Source organism: Ovis canadensis, chromosome 15 (assembly GCF_042477335.2).
Source record: "Ovis canadensis isolate MfBH-ARS-UI-01 breed Bighorn chromosome 15, ARS-UI_OviCan_v2, whole genome shotgun sequence".
Lineage (NCBI taxonomy): Eukaryota > Metazoa > Chordata > Mammalia > Artiodactyla > Bovidae > Ovis > Ovis canadensis.
Window position 1 is genome coordinate 55,028,688 of NC_091259.1, and position 11,533 is coordinate 55,040,220.

General features: G+C 39.5%; 1 pseudogene; it reads right to left on the reverse strand.

Annotated features, from left to right (window-relative positions):
* Positions 1 to 1,399: 1,399 nt before the first annotated feature.
* LOC138420147 (olfactory receptor 56B4-like) lies at positions 1,400 to 5,450 on the reverse strand (annotated as a pseudogene).
* Positions 5,451 to 11,533: the final 6,083 nt, after the last annotated feature.

The window sequence follows — 11,533 nt, forward strand, 5'->3', positions numbered from 1 at the left end:
AAAACTACTGGCAGAGGCAAGTTTTATATCCCTACTCCCAGTGCCCCAGTTCCCTTAGCTGTAAATTGAGAATAATATTGTACCAGCCTCATAGGGTCATTGTATTAAATCAAATGATATATATGTATACATAAATGTAATATCTAATATGTATGTCTCAGTTTTCTGTCCTATAAGAAGTACTTAACACTTATTATCCATTAATTAAGAATAATTCTTATTATTGATGCTATTGAGGTTTTCTGGTACAAAACTTTTCTCTGTCCCTTCTTAATAAACATATACTTAAAATTTTTCTTGTTATGAAAATTACATAGGAAAAACACAAATATCTAACAGTTCAAGTAAATTTATATAAACATTTTTAAAGACTCCATTTTCTATGAACAGTAATGTTACAACAAACTTCTCATGAGTAAATTTTTGCTTACATTTAAACTATTTCTTCTGGATATTTTTCTAAAAATAGAGTTATGAATAAACAAATTTGAACATTCATGAACATTTGATAGATTTTGTCAAATTTATTTTTGGTACATTTTTATCTATCTACAGTCTTACTCACTGTATAGGAGTATCAGTCTCACACAGACATAGAGGACAGCATGTGGACATAGCGGGGGAAGGAGGCGAGGGACGAAATGAGAGAGTAGCACTGAAACGTATATATTACCACTGGTAAAATAGATAGCTAGTGGGGAGTTGTTGTATAACATAGGGGGCTCAACCAGGTGCTCTGTGACAGCTTACAAGGGTGGGATGGGGTGGGAGGAGAGAGGGAGGCTCAAGAGCAAGGGGACATATGTATACTTCTGGCTGATTCATGTTGTAAAGCAATTATCTTCCAATTAAAAATAAATTAAAAAAGAGTATCAATCTCAGGGTGGCATCAGTTGTCAGGGACATTACATTTTTTCTATTCTTATTTTACATTAATAGGAAATTTTATCATAACTTTCCTATGTATATTTTGATTAGTGAGACTGACAGTGTTCATGATTTTACTGCCCATTTTTTTCCTAGTAAGAGATAAAGGCAGATTACAACCCAGGTCTATTGAGAGCTAAAATTTCTGTCCTTACCTAGCACCTTAATAGCATTCTAAAACTGGAGTTGGACTTCCTTGGTAGTGCAACAACTAAGCCCCTATGCTACAACTTCTAGGCTCAAGTTCTAGGGCCCACACGCCACAGCTAATGAGCCCGTGTGCCACAACTACTGAAGACCGTACACCTAGAGCTGGTGCTCCACAGCAACAGAAGCCATGGCAATGAGAAGCCCGTGCAGGGCAATGAAGAATAGCCTCCTCTCACAGCAACTAGAGAAAGCCTGTGTGAAGCAGCAAAGACCTGGTGTGACAAAAATAAAATTAAAAAAAATAAAATGAAGTAAACTGGGGTTAAATGGTCGACTCATTTTCATGCAGCCCAAGCAGCCTCTGGATGCTCAGTCTGAGCTCATGCATCCTAAGTGCGTAGATCACGGGGTTGAGTGCAGACGGACAATGTTGTGTAGCACACTGAGGAGTACAGGGATAATAGGAAGCTTTTTTGTCTGCAAGGTGTATGTCAGATAGCACAATGACACCTGTGTACCAGAAGAGGATGAGGATGATGTGGGCTCTACAGGTGCTCAGAGATTTTGCCATTACTTCTGGTGATATCAGTCTCAGCACAGAATCAAGCATTAAAGTACAGGAAGAAAAAACCAGAGCCATGTCACTCCCTGTCAGGATCCATGCTAAGATCAGTCGGTAAAATTTTTTCACAATGATGTCATCACAAACCAGGTTGGCAACCCCCAAGTTAGAGCACAGGCAGTGGTCAGTTTCACTCCTGGAATATTAATGTCTCTGGACAGCCAGTATAGGCACTGAAATGGTCAACAGGCTCTTCCTGAGCGCCATGAACCCTGTGGCTTTGACCAAGAATTTTTTAGTGACTATGGAGAGGTATTGAAGGGGGTGAGAGATGGTGCGTATCTGTCCACTGCCATGCAGAGGAAGATAGTAGATTCCATGCAAATGAAGCAGAAATTATCTGATGGCACAGATCTGAGCAAAACACTTAGGGAGGTGAATGGCCTTGGCATCAAACCAGAAGATAGCCAAAATCTTAGGCATGATGCTGGTAGCCAGGCTAATGTCCACAGCTGTCAATATGCAGATAAAAAGGTACATGGGCTCATGCAGTGACAGCTCATGTTGGATGGTGCTCGTGATGAGGAGATTGGTACCAAGGACTAAAAAGTAGAGCATAGCCAGGGGCAGGGAGAGCCAGTGCTGCCAATCACGAGTGCTTGGGGGCCCCATCAAGATGAACTGGGAAATCTGGAGGCTGAAACTGTTGGTAACACTGGTAGAAATATCTATGGGATAGGTGCCCTATTCTTGGTTGTTGTTCAGTCACTCACTCGTATCTGACTCTTTGCAAACCCATGAACTGTGCAGTATGCCAGTTTCCCTGTCCTTCACCATCTCCTGGAGCTTGCTCAAACTCAGGTCCAATGAGTCAGTGATGCTATTCTTGGTGGCTCTCCATAAACTAAAATAAGAAAGAGGTTGCATTTGAAAGTTCAGCAGAGGGTCCTGATCAGTTCAGTTCAGTTCAGTCGCTCAGTCGTGTCTGACTCTTTGCAACCCCATAAATCGCAGCACGCCAGGCCTCCCTGTCCATCACCATCTCCCGGAGTTCACTCAGACTCATGTCCATAGAGTCCGTGATGCCATCCAGCCATCTCATCCTCTGTCGTCCCCTTCTCCTCCTGCCCCCAATCCCTCCCAGCATCAGAGTCTTTTCCAATGAGTCAACTCTTCGCATGAGGTGGCCAAAGTACTGGAGTTTCAGCTTCAGCATCATTCCCTCCAAAGAAATCCCAGGGCTGATCTCCTTCAGAATGGACTGGTTGGACCTCCTTGCAGTCCAAGGGACTCTCAAGAGTCTTCTCTAACACCACAGTTTAAAAGCATCAGTTCTTCGGCGCTCAGCTTTGTTCACAGTCCAACTCACATCCATACATGACCAAAGGAAAAACCATAGCCTTGACTAGATGGACCTTAGTCAGCAAAGTAATGTCTCTACTTTTGAATATACTATCTAGGTTGGTCATAACTTTCCTTCCAAGGAATAGGCGTCTTTTAATTTCATGGCTGCAGTCACCATCTGTAGTGATTTTGGAGCCCCAAAACACAAAGTCTGACACTGTTTCCACTGTTTCCCTACCTATTTGCCATGAAGTGATGGGACCGGATGGCATGATCTTCGTTTTCTGAATGTTGAGCTTTAAGCCAACTATTTCGCTTTCCTCTTTCACTTTCATCAAGAGGTTTTTTAGTTCCTCTTCACTTTCTGCCATCAGGGTGGTGTCATCTGCATATCTGAGGTTATTGATATTTCTCCCGACAATCTTGATTCCAGCTTGTGTTTCTTCTATTCCAGCGTTTCTCATGATGTACTCTGCATAGAAGCTAAATAAGCAGGGTGACAATATACAGCCTTGATGTACTCCTTTCCCTATTTGGAACCAGTCTGTTGTTCCATGTCCAGTTCTAACTGTTGCTTCTTGATCTGCATACAGATTTCTCAAGAGGCAGGTTAGGTGGTCTGGTATTCCCATCTCTTTTAGAATTTTCCACAGTTTATTGTGATCCACACAGTCAAAGGCTTTGGCATAGTCAATGAAGCAGAAATAGATGTTTTTCTGGAACTCTCTTGCTTTTTCCATGATCCAGTGGATGTTGGGAATTTGATCTCTGGTTCCTCTGCCTTTTCTAAAACCAGCTTGAACATCAGGGATTTCATGGTTCACGTATTGCTGAAGCCTGGCTTGGAGAATTTTGAGCATTACTTACTAGCGTGTGAGATGAGTGCAATTGTGCGGTAGTTTGAGCATTCTTTTACATTGCCTTTCTTTGGGATTGGAATGAAAACTGACCTTTTCCAGTCCAGTGGCCACTGCTGAGTTTTCCAAATTTGATGGCATATTGAGTGCAGCACTTTCACAGCATCATCTTTTAGGATTTGAAACAGCTCAACTGGAATTCCATCACCTCCCCTAGCTTTGTTCATAGTGATGCTTTCTAAGGCCCACTTGACTTCACATTCCAAGATATCTGGCTCTAGATTAGTGATCACATCATCATGATTATCTTGGTCATGAAGATCTTTTTTGTACAGTTCTTCTGTGTTTTCTTGCCACCTCTTCTTAATATCTTCTGCTTCTGTTAGGTCCAGACAATTTCTGTCCTTTATCGAGCCCATCTTTGCATGAAATGTTCCCTTGGTATGTCTTGTAGGTCTTCATAAAACCGTTCAACTTCAGCTTCTTCAGCGTTACTGGTTGGGGCATAGACTTGGATAACTGTGATATTGAATGGTTTGCCTATGAGAGGAACAGAGATCATTCTGTCGTTTTTGAGATTGCATCCAAGTACTGCATTTTGGACTCTTTTGTTGACCATGATGGCTACTCCATTTCTTCTGAGGGATTCCTGCACGCAGTAGTAGATGTAATGGTCATCTGAGTTAAATTCACCCGTTCCAGTTCTGATCAGGGACTGCCATCAATGACACAGTTTCTTTTATTCATGAATGACCTTCAACTTTTTTTTGGCTCTGGGAAATATTCCACAGAAGAGCAATAAAGAAAGCCCAAGTTAATTCTAAACAGAAATATTTGAATACCTATTTGTCATCACTACTTGTATGTCTACATGGCCAAATATATCAACAATAACCAGTTATCTGTTATCTAACAGATAACAAATATTAATATTTGTTTTATCCCCATTTTTTTATATTTAAGAAATTTATATCTTATAAAATAATGTTGTATCTTGCCTTTGTCTCTTAGTAGTATGCCCTAAGACATAAAATAGGCAGTAAAAATTTATTGCATGGGTGAATGAATGAACCATGAATTTAAGTATTAAAAGCCATGTGAAATCTCAATTTCTGTATTTCTATATTTGGCTCTTTCATATATTACTCAGCACTATTTTACTTTTCAGATTATTTCATTTGAGTAGAATTTAAGAAATGACACAATGGTGATATGTACAAAGAGCATATCATGTGCGTGTGCTCTGTGACTCAGTTGTGTCTGACTCTTTGCAACCCCATGGGCTGCAGCCTCTGTCCATAGGTTTTTCCAGTCAAGAATGCTGGAGTGGGTTGCCATTTCCTCCTCCAGGAGATCTTCCCAACCCAGGGATGGAACCCTAGTCTCCTGTGGTTCCTGCATTGGCAGGCAGATTCTTTACTACTGAGCTACCTGGGAAAGGGCATAGCCATCTTAAAATTTTACTTTTAATAGTATTTTTATATTCTTAGTGTTACACATGCAGATAGTAAAAAAAAAAAATCAAATAACGTTAAAAAGTAAAACAATGGAAAGTAAGATTCCTGTGTTTGGGCCTCCCAAATACCTTCTCTTTCACCAGAGGCGGCCATTAATACCAGTTTTTGGGGAATCTTTCTAGAGATAGTTTTTGGACCTATAGTTTTTATATATATTTTCCCATAAAAGAGAAAAACAAATGTTAGCATACTAATCATCCTCTTCTTTTTGTTTACTCTCCTTTTCTTTTTTAACGTGTCTCAGAGACCACTCCATATCATGTTATAGATATGCCCCATTGCTAAGTTGCATGATTTTGTACCACGTAAATGTCCGATATCTTAATAAGAACTTTTGAAAGACATTCAATTTTTTTCCAGTATTTCCTATGGTAAAACATGATCCAATAAAATTACTGTTCATATATATTTAAGCATATATGTAAGTTTATCCATAATTTCCACATTACTGGGTGAAATGGACCAAAAAAAATTGCTAAACTGTCTTTTAAAGAGGTTTTTCTACCCCTTTATGACAATATTGGCTTTTATATTTTTGACAGACACTGAAATGTTGCTTCATAGATATACGATAGTACTTTACACATCCAGAATTTGCTTATGAGTATCTATTTCATCACGTCCATGCCATAATTAAAATTTTCAATTTAAAAATCTTTATTATTAGAATAAGTAAAAATTGATATTATAATTTTGGTTTACCCTTTTCATCACTGTTTTGTGAACTTTGACTATTTTTAAACTTTGACATTTTAAAAGATCTTTTCCCCCCCATTTACATACTTTAGGTAATTTTCTGTTTTGGCTTTATGTACAGCCCATCCTTTATGTATATGGCATTATGTACAACCTATCTGCATCATGATGCAGGGTACATCATGAGAAATGCTGGGCTGGATGAAACATAAGCTGGAATCAAGATTGCCGGGAGAAATATTAATAACCTCAGATATGCAGATGACACCACCCTTATGGCAGAAAGCAAAGAAGAACTAAAGAGCCTCTTGATGAAAGTGAAAGAGAAGAGTGAAAATTTGGCTTAAAACTCAACATTCAGAAAACTAAGATCATGGCATCTGGTCCCATCACTTCACGGCAAATAGATGGGGAAACAGTAGAAACAGTGTCAGACTTTATTTTTTTGGGTTACAAAATTACTGCAGATGGTAACTGCAGCCATGAAATTAAAAGATGCTTGCTCCTTAGGAGAAAAGTTATGACCAACCTAGACAACATATTAAAAAGCAGAGACATTACTTTGTCGACAAAGGTCCATCTAGTCAAAGCTATGGTTTTTCCAGTAGTCATGTATGAATGTAAGATTTGGACCATAAAGAAAGCTGAGTTTCCAAAATTTCCTTTTGGACCATAAAGCAAATCAGTCCTGAATATTCATTGGAAGGACTGAGGTTGAAGCTGAAGCTCTAATACTTTGGCCACCTGATGCGAAGAGCTGACTCATTAGAAAAGACCCTGACACAGGGAAAGATTGAAGGAGGGAGGAGAAGGGGACAATAGAGGATGAGATAGTCAGATGGCATCACTGACTCAATGGACATGAGTTTGAGCAAGCTCTGAGAGATGGTGATAGACAGGGAAGCCTGGAATGTTGCAGTCCATGGGGTCACAAAGAGTCAGACCTGACAGTGACTGAACAACAGATAGCTAACTCATTGTTGCAGCACTGTTCAGTAAATAAACATTCCCATTTATTGCAATGTGCTTTTTTGGGTCAAATATTAAATTCAAACATATATTCAAGGATCGTTACCTAACCAGTCAGTTTTCTGTTTTTAATGCCAGTACTAATTGAATTAGTATATTTACCAAATGATAAATGGCAACCCACTCCAGTACTCTTGCCTGGAAAATCCCATGGACGGAGGAGCTTGGTACAGCCTACTCTCCGTGGGGTCGCAAAGAGTCAGGCATGACTGAGAGACTTCACTTTCACTTTAGAGTAGGGTTTTACTAATAATTTTGGATAATTTTTTCAATTAAAAAAAGACTGGTTGTATTAAATTGAAACATACAGAGTAATATGGAAGAACTGATTATTTTTATCTCATTGATTCTTTCCATTCAGAAATTTAATGGAAATTTCTGTCATAAATGTCATAAGTAGTTTTAGAATTTTTTACCTTATATTTCTCTTTTATCTCTTTATCTTTCCAAATTAGCTATTATTATCTTAAAAACCTTTGGATCATTATTGCTTTCTAAAACATTTCACAAAACATAACTATTTTACACTACTGCTTTTCAAAGCTAATTATTTAGGAGATTCTCCTCGGTATTTATCTTTTTTTTTTTTGGCAGGAAGATGCATTGCTAAAATTTCACTGGGATAACTTTAATTAATATAAGCTCTTATTTATATTTGGCATCTTTTAAAAATCTTTATAATTTTCTAAACAATATAAAGAAACACTGATAATGAACATCCTTGTCTAGATCTGAACTTTAAATAGTATGTTTCTGGAGCTCTCCTCTGTGGTGCTGGTGAATCCATTCAGTTCAGTTCAGTCACTCAGTCACGTCCAACTCTTTGTGACCGCATGGACTGCAGCACGCCAGGCTTCCCTGTCCATCACCAACAAGCAAGTTCGAGCTTGCTCAAACTCATGACCATTGAGTCAGTGATGCCATCCATCATCTCATCCTATGTCATCCCTTCCTCCTCCTGTCTTCAATCTTTCCCAGCATCAGGGTCTTCTCCAATGAGTCAGTTCTTTGCATCAGATGGCCAAAGTATTGGAGTTTCAGCTTCAGCATCAGTCCTTCCAATGAATATTCAGGACTGATTTCCTTCAGGATTGACTGGTTGGATCTCTTTGCAGTCCAAGGGACTCTCAAGAGTCTTCTCCAACACCACAGTTCAAAAGCATCAGTTCTTTGGCACTCAGCTTTCTTTATGGTCCAAATCTTACATTCATACATGACTACTGGAAAAACCTTAGCTTTGACTAAATGGACCTTTGTTGGCAAAGTAATGTCTCTGCTTTTTAATATGCTGTCTAGGTTGGTCATGACTTTTCTCCCAGGGAGCAAGTGTTTTTTAATTTCATGGCTGCAGTCATCATCTGCAGTGATTTTGGAGCCCAAGAAAATAAAATTTGTCCTTGTTTGCATTGTTTCCCCATCTATTTCACTTGAATTGATGAGAGCAGCTGCCATGATTTTAGTTTTCTGAATAGTGAGTTTTAAGCCAACTTTTTCACCCTCCTCTTTCACTTTCATCAAGAGGCTCTTTAGTTCTTCACTTTCTGACATAAGAGTGGTATCATCTGCATATCTGAGGTTATTGATATTTGAATGCTTTTCAGATAAACAATCTTAACTGGTTTGGTGATTTTATGTCTATTTCTAATTCTTGATTTGGTTTTTTAAAATCAGAAATGAGTGAGTTAAGTCACTCTCTCTGTTCAGGCTCTTGGATCTGTAATTTAAACAGAATGTTGTCCTGCTTTCACCATCCTTTCAGCATTTACTACATGGCTCCTCTGTGTCAGGCTCCAAGAGGCAGCGGTTCTGGGACTCTTTCCTCCGGTAGGGGTTTCTGTTCTTTCTAATATGTACACTTTTCTCTCTTGTTTTTGACAGAAAAGAGGGCCAGAATTGCAGTGATCACACTAAGGAAACAAAGTGAGAACACTGACAGGGAAGGAAGAAAGAGGCTGGGCGACCAGAACACACAGGGCACACAGGGCAGGAAATGAGCCTCCTCTCACCTCCGTCTCCCGGTCACTCCCTGCTAGGAGGTCTTGGAGAGATTCTCTGCATATGGAACCGCCTTCTGCTGCTGTTTTTCAGTTGCTCATCATGTTCGACCCTTTGTGACCCCATGGACTGCAGCACCCCAGGCTTCCCTGTCCTTCACTATCTCTCGGAGATTGCTCAAACTCATGTCCATTGAGTTAGCGATGCCATCCAACCATCCCAGTGAGTCAGCTCTTCGAATCAGGTGGCCAAAGTATTGGAACTTCAGCTTCAGCATCAGTTCTTCTGATGAATATTCAGGGTTGATTTCCTTTAGGATTGACTGGTTTGATCTCCTTGCAGTCCAAGGGACTCTCAAGAGTCTTCTCCAGCACCTGAGTTCGAAAGAAGCAATTCTTCGCTATTCAGCCTTCTTTATGGTTTCTATTCTCTTGGCTACACCCTTACTTTTGCTGCAAAGAATACATCCTTTCCTCTCCCCTGGCATCTGGGTTGTTGCATAGATTGGAACTTGGAGGTGCCCTGGACCCTTTATGTTACTCCCTTGGTCCTCCAAGAAGCTCTCTCTAATCTTGTTTCCTGTGTGCATCAAAACTTGATGTTTTCTCACTGCAGCCTGGAAAGGCCTTCAACAGTCTTAGGAGCATATCAAATTCATCTCAGGGAAGAGAAGTACTCAGGCCTCAGTCCCTTGGGAAGCACTATTAGTACTCATCTCTGCTGATGAAGGTTTAGAGAGAGGTGTTTTTCCATCTGTGTGACTCCATCAAGGCCTGCCCCTCCCACAAGACACAATTTTCTTCACCCTCCATAGGGACCATTTTCCAGCAGATGTATTCTCTCTGTTTTATGTTTTACTATGTCTTTTCTCATGGGTTGTCTGTCCCATATAAGAGCATATTTATACTTCCTCTTCTAAATACATTCTACCTGACTCCCCCACCCCGAGACCCACTTTACACCTTGCTCTGTACCCAGAGAGGGTAAAGTCTATTGCCTCTGGATGTTGTTAGGTTTGGCTAATAGGAAGCACTGGCAGTTGATCAGAGGCAGCAAGAAGGACAAGTTGGGGGACCCCTTACAAGTCCACTTGTTCTGTAGTGCCTGGGGCCTCTCCTAAGGCCACTGCTCCCATGAGGTGATTCCCTTGATGACTCTTCCAATAGTGAGCTCTCCATTGCTGTCCAGCCTCGGGAGGGTAATGCCTTTGATGTTACCAGCCCTGGTGTATTTTGCCACCCCTGCTTTATTATTATTATTTTTAACTCTTCCCATGTATTTTGACTGTTCTCTTCATTATACTCTCTTCAATCTTTCCTTTTACATGTATCATCTGTTTCCTGTTAGGACTTTGACTAATATACCTCCTGATCTCAACTTTCTCCCACCCGGCACTCTTGTCCTAAATCTGCTCCCTCTCTTTTCTTTCTTCCACAAATTCCTAAAGCATTTCTCTCAATGTGTAGCTTCCAGTTCCTTACCTCTCATATTCTTTTAAATCTACTTGAGATTTATATTCCCCAATCTTCCTACTAAACCAAAATGTATCAAATTTTAAAAACTTTTTATTTTGCATTGGTGTGTAGCCAATTAACTTGTGATAGTTTCAGGTGGACTACAAAGAGACTCAGATTTGATTCGTGGGAAGTAAACAACGAAACAATCGAGGGCACAAGAAGTTTATTAGGGATCAGAACCCATGGAAAAGCTGGGAGAAGGAAAGATTGGGTAAATGGAGAAGTAGATTGTGATGCAGGTGTGAGAGGGCCTCAGTCAACTGACTCAGAGCTCTAGAGGGGATAGAGTAACGTCTTTCTCCACATGACACAAGGATATAAGAGGTTGTTGACAAATCAGTGCATATATATGACACTGGAAAGCCAGAGACAAGAATTTCCATGGATATCATGGGTATTTTGATATGGCACTCAACCTAATCTTACAAATTGATACTTTCCCACATATTTGTTATAAAAATACCTAAAGAGGAAGAATCAGATTGAGGAACTTAAGCTTTATAAGCAGTATATATTATAAGGCTATAATAATTAACACAGTGTAGTACAGGAAAAAGAAAAAAGATTATTAAAAAGAAGAGAGAGCTGAAAGATAAACCTACATGTATATGAACACAAAGCAGTGTGGGAAAGGGCAGTCTTTTTTCTAAAAGGTAGAAGGTCTATAGGCTGTCCACAGGCAAAAGTGAACCTTGATTCCTAGCCACACAAAAGTCATTTTGAGAATAAATGTGAAAGGTTAAAAACAGTAAAAGCTCTAAATGATAGCATGCAAGAATATATTCATAACATTGGGGTAAATAAAAATTTCTTAAATAGCTCATAAAAAAGGACTAAATGTAAAGGAAATGATTAATAAAACTGGATTTTTTTTTTACCTAAAATTTTTCATTTCTCTTTAGTAAATATTTAGGCATGGACACTCCAATGTTCATTGCA